Genomic DNA, 6,288 nt, shown 5'->3' with positions numbered 1-6,288 from the left:
GGGGGGGGGGAAGGGCATTATTAGAATAGCTATTTTCTACAGAATTCGGCCAGAAAGGTTTCTGCAAGCGCATTTTAAATGGAAGTGAACATTAGGTACACTAACAAAAAGCTTGCATCAATCAGTTCCACTGGATTTCCTTCTCCCATCCCAGCTTTCAGTCTAGTTTACGTTTCAATGGTGAATATATGTATTCACACACACACACAAAAGATAGCATTCCAGAACTAAACCTTGGGACATGCCCTAAGTGAAAGCTGGTAACTTCTTCCTTTTTCCCAGCACATCCTGAAAACATTTAGTCAAGAGTGAGGAAAACATTGATTCCTGCTATCTTTTTAAGCTTTGGGCAGAAAAATACCACCTAACTTGTAAGAGCTACTGAAGAAATCTAGGCCAAAAAAAAAAAAAAAAAAAAAAAAAAAAAAAAAAAAAAAAAAGCAAAAACAATGAAACTGAGTGCCTACATCACTGTCAAAAGGCAAATGACCAAACTGCAACTTGTAATAGTTTGCTGTTGTTTTAGGAATATATTCAAACTTTTCATAAATTTATTTTCCTATATCCTCCTTCATGTAACTGAGTAGCAAATAGACTGAATGTTCTTTTACTCCACATCTTTTCTCTAGTGGTTTTTGGCAAGCTCATGTAGAGCTCTAGCCAAGCACAAGGCAGCTCTAGACCCTTTCTACTATGCCAACCAAGGTCCCAAGTAATCATTTCACCTCTACTCCACGTGGCAACCATCCACTCCAAATGTCTGACAGGCTCAAGACATGAAAATACGCATGAATGCTTTCTTCACCACGCCTGGGCAATTATTATATCTTTCCAACAATGTGCTGTCGTAATTTTGCTACCAAACGAAATGGTAGTCACGCCATTTAATACCCTTTTATGCAGTCAATAACATTCTTAATCTGTAACCCACCCAACAGGACTCTAATCTACTCTGGTTCAAACATGTTAAAACAAAAAATGGCTCAAAAACTGAAAACAAGACTACCTCTGCCAAGTTCCTGACACAGTCATGTTTGCAGTGACACCTTCCTCAGCCACACAGTAACCTTTTAGCACTATCGGTCTTAAAAAGAAGTTGACAAAATTTGACTCGTGGCCTGCTGCTAACTGAAAAAATGCCAACAAATGTTGCCGCTGAATATTCTATTCGCATTCAATAATTTTAACTATCAACCAAAAATTTTTTTTTTAAACTCCCATACACTTAAAGATGTCTTAAAGGAACCATAATGGACTCTTTCTTATTTCCACCAAGAAAAAGTAAAATCATTCTCTTTACACTGAAAGCCCAAATGAATATGCTAGAATTGATTTATTTTTGTACTATGGGTATATTACAGGATGGATTAAAAAGAGAGAAAGAGAACACCTTCCACTTCTGCACCTGCTAAAGAAAATAGGCTCATACCAAACCATGGCAACTGATCCCTATGAACCATACTAGTTGTACCCTCATCACCTCCATAGGAAACAACAGGATGCTAGAGGTAAATCTTTAAGCAGCTGGAACTGTGAATAATAATAATTAAATAAATAAATAAATACTACTTTGCATGTCCTGTAGTGCTTAACCTTTTTAAAAGTGCTGCACCCAATTAACATATTAAACAACCTTCTTATGCAAAGTATCCCATCTTTCTAGGTCTACTCACATCCAGCAAGCATTTAACAATCTTTTCAGTCTTCCACACTATATTGTGAGCTTCTAGCTCACGTCATACTGAATTTGAACTTGTGTGATAATGACCAGTGCCTCACTTGCTGTAACAGGATGCTCAATACCTAAAAAAAGAAATACCCTTTATTTAGCAACAGGAAAAGACTTACATTTCTAGGAGCTCCAGCTCCTAGGTTTTAAGGCAAGCAAAGATTAGGGAGAGTTGTAAAACTAGTATAATGTTAATCTCCACTTTATTCCCAACCATGGAAAAGCAAGATCCTTTGTCTCTAAAAGGGAATTTCATATTTATTGGCGCAGCTCAGATGCCACTGCTGGCTGTTATTATCAAGCACACATACTGTCAACACAACAAAAAGCAAGACCACCTACTTTTGAGACATCAAAACAGTAAAGCAATCTCTAACCTGTCTCTCAAATGTTGCCTCCTATACTTGTCAAGATTATTATAAATCACAAAGTATTTACTGCTGTTTTATCACACAGTAATAATAAAGTTTAATAGAATTTATTTTATAATTTTGGAGTCTCCTCTGAAAAGCCAAGCTTGTTCTCAATAGCATGACGTTGACTAAATCTAGCAAAGGTTTCTTATTTCAAAGAAGGAAAGTAATCAAAGGACTACAAAGGTCGCATGATGCATTTTTCAGGCTGCTTTACATAAGTAAGATTTTGTATTTAAGATTTGTCTCATTGCTGACCCTTACAGTTTGTGTCTTCAAAGCCCATACTTTATCATTTTATTCAGCATTTAGTTAAATATTTAAAATTGAAGATGTTCTATGTTGCAAGCACAGCTAAAATGAAAGGCCTCTGTGGCAGCAGTGACCAGATTTTAAATGCAGGTAGATCAATAAAAAAAAAAAAAAAGGGAGCTCAAGCACAGGCTCCATGTGTGAGTGGAATGGTTTATAATAGCTTGCAAATGACTATGTGCTTGCTGTAACCAGCTGTTCTTAAATTATGAATATGCAACCAATTCATGTTAAAGCCAAATCCCAGTGCTATTTCTACAGAGAAATCCCAGTAGTTTTTGCTTGTTCTACATGTTAGCTCTGTTAAGGATACAAATAGCAGTAAGCTTCAGAACAAATAGGACCAAACTATTGGCATTTCATGCACTAGGTCCATTATCACAGCAGGGGATGTCAATCACTGGAACATTCCTATAACAGCTCAGGCAATATGACAATGATCTCTCAGAAAAAAAATCAAAATCTCTGCAGCGTACTGAAAGTCCCTCTGTCAACCTAATGCTTTTTTGCTTCAGCCAATCAGATTGTCAGCCCTGACCTACTAGAAGGCTTGCATCAAGCTTCAAACATTTAAAAACATCAATCATAAAAACAAAGACAGGACATTGAATTATACAGTATTAACCTCCAGGGTTTGCATACAAAGACCTTAGATTTATTTATGTCCCAGCGCGTTAAGAGCTTCAGTACACCGTTCTTTACACCAAACCGGCTGCCAATTTGATGAACCTCTCTGCCCTCAGCAGGAGTGCAACGTCTTTGATTAATGAGTGCATGCTTGTGGAAAAGTGTAAGAACAGAAAACAGGGTAAAAAACACACAATTATGTCTCTACACATCCACTGGACCTATGAAATAATTATCTTCAAGCAAGATTTCTCTTTCACAAGAAAGGAATGAGGCCTTTTGTATTATGTATATTAATTTAATACATTCTACCATTATACTAATCTCTTAACATTGTATTCTATTAAATGCAAATGTCATCTTGAAAAAAGCATTAGTTTAAAGCAAAAATGTTAAAATTCAACATAACAGAGTCACTATCTAAATAAGGGCATAATTTCTGATTGTTCTAAACATATGCAAAGTGATTTAAATTATCTAAGCAATGTCTTTTTTTAGGTTTACATTCACACCCAAGTCTAACAATTGAAAAGCTCAAAACCAACTGAACTAGTCTGCCCTCCCCTCCTAAATGTCACTATATAATCGTTAATGAAAAATAAAAATATTCCTAACCCGATCCAATACTACAAAACTACAATTCCTTAGAGTTTAACTTTAACGACATATTTTATAGTAAATTTTATTTTAGTATCTGAATACTGAAAACTATTTGCAACAAATCAAGCGATAATAAGGTCAGAAATATATCCAACGTGGAAAACCCAGGGGAAGGGAGGCAGGGGAAACAAAAAGAATACATAGACTTGTTTGATGGATAGATTACCCAGTTTTTTTAAGCAAAGTTTTATTTTGGAATGCATTTAAGCATCTCTTTAGGCCTAACAATTTGAGGTTTGTTTGTTTTCAAAAATGCATACACAAACATTTTATCATGCAAACACTACTGTGGAAGTCCACATCAGCTTCACAACTGGGAGAAATCCCATTGGCTTGGATTGAGTCCAAATTTTGGGTAGTGCCCTCACATTTTTAGTTTAAGTTTTATGATCAGCACCATTCCCTCACAGAAGTCAGAAACATTTCTGCACATGGCTCTAAGCTATTCAGGCTTAACCCATTCAGCTGTTTCCACTGTATGACCTAAATCAGATGAATAGGGAGTTTTATGTCTTGTCCAACTAGGAACCAGGAAATCTTGACAAGCAATGCGAGAGTTTACACACTAATAGAAACTAGAACCTACCTTCTGTGAGAATTAAAAGGAACCTTGTGAGTTTCAAAACCTAGTTTTAAGGTAGTTTCAGAAACATCATCTCCCTGGGAGTCCTCTTGCCAAAATATTTTTTTTTCTAGTTGCTGTTTGAAAAATCCCATATGAACAAGAGAAGGGACTTACTTTAGTAAACATAAAGTTAAAAGAAAACATTATTTCTCTAATCTCTTTCATTTACAAGTACCTAAACATGTTTCTTATAGTTATATGGGGGGAGGGGATTTTTCAGTGACAGTTCATTTAAACTGTTGGTCTCACTAGCAATATAAAAAAAAGACTGGCATTTTAAAATTCTCATCAGTTTAAAGAAAACCCAAGAAAATTGAAGCTACTCATGCTCTGACTACAATGACGTTTCAGAGAAAACTTGTATGTAATGCAGAAAGTTAATTTATATTTCATTATCCAACAACACTAAGCTGCCCTTGACTGAACCAATCACCCCAACCCACGCCCAAAACAAATTATTGCACACATACACATATGGAGAGCCACTAACAAAAAAAAGACTTGTACAATATATGAAGTGTTGAGAAAATACTAGACATTATTTTATAACAGTCATTGATGCTGGATATGAACATTTTAGATTAAAACGATAAGAAAAAAATATTCAGAATAATCAAAATATCCCACTTATATTGGGCATTATAAAGAGACTGAATGTAGGCTATAACCTCAATCCTTCAAAGACTTACGCATAATCTTGACTTTACACATAACAAGCATGCTGGATCACATGCAAGCCTTTAATTTCTAAGAGAAACATGACCCACACACTGAGGCGGTTCTTTTCCTCAACTCTGCCACTGACTTACTGCAATGGCCTTGGATGAGTCATTTAACTTCTCTGTACCTCAGTTTTCCCTGTCTGTAAAACAGCTTCATAAAGCTCTCAAAAGCCAAGCTAAAAAGTGTGTGAAGTAATAAATCTAATTTACAACAGCATTTTTCTCACACAACCCATTGGTGACTCCTTTGCTGTTCCTGATTGCATGAGAAAAACTAGGTAACAAAATAGAAAAGATTTAATTTTTCCAAGCTGATCTGACTGCTTTTCTATTACTGTTTCCATGACTTTACCCTGAAAGTAAACATGAAAGAAGTCCAGACACCTACAACCCACTTAAGTAATGACATCAAAGCAGCATTTCCATTTATAACTACCACAACATTAACCAGAATAGAATCGTATGTAGGGAAAATATTAGTATAATTGGAATTTTACAAACTAGGAACATAATTTATGCTGAATAAAATTTGTGATCATTTCTATAATTGTTTTTGCGGGGAGGAGAGGAAAAATCAGTTTTAGTTATGCTCTGTACTGATATTTAAGGGTCTGCATTGTCCTGTATACACTTTAAAGAGTGTAATTTATTTGCATTACATTGTTATGTCAGTGTTCAGACTGTTCCATTCTACAAGATAATTCTGAAATATACTGTTGTCTCTCTTCTCATTAACTTTGCCAGTGCTTCTCTTGACTGCTCCCTCATAGTATTAAAAAAGGTCACAGACTTGCTTATAAAACCATTTAATATCATTGACTGAAATGAACTATAGAAAAATACAATGAAATTTGAGGTTCAGTTTACATTCAGGCGCACACCCTACTGGCTTCAGGCAGTCATCCCATTGACTTCATTTGGCCAACTCACCTGAGTGAGACAAGAACTACTCTTCATCAGGCATTTATTATATTAAAGTTATGCATTTAAAAAAAGAAACAAATATATGCTACAGGTCTTTTTTCCTACTATACTGTTTTTTTAGGATTAAATCTCTACTGAAATCAATAATATCTTATAATATCATCTAGCCATAAACACATATTTTATTACAAAAAATCCTAGTTTTTAGGAGGCTTTTTTTTGGGGGGGGGGGGGGGGGGGCGAGTGCTTTGGCTTTTTGGGTTTTTGAGATTTAAC

The sequence above is a fragment of the Gavialis gangeticus genome, unplaced genomic scaffold, assembly GCF_001723915.1.
Source record: "Gavialis gangeticus isolate Ggan-Ray unplaced genomic scaffold, GavGan_comp1, whole genome shotgun sequence".
Lineage (NCBI taxonomy): Eukaryota > Metazoa > Chordata > Crocodylia > Gavialidae > Gavialis > Gavialis gangeticus.
Note: the sequence above shows the minus strand (reverse complement) of the source record.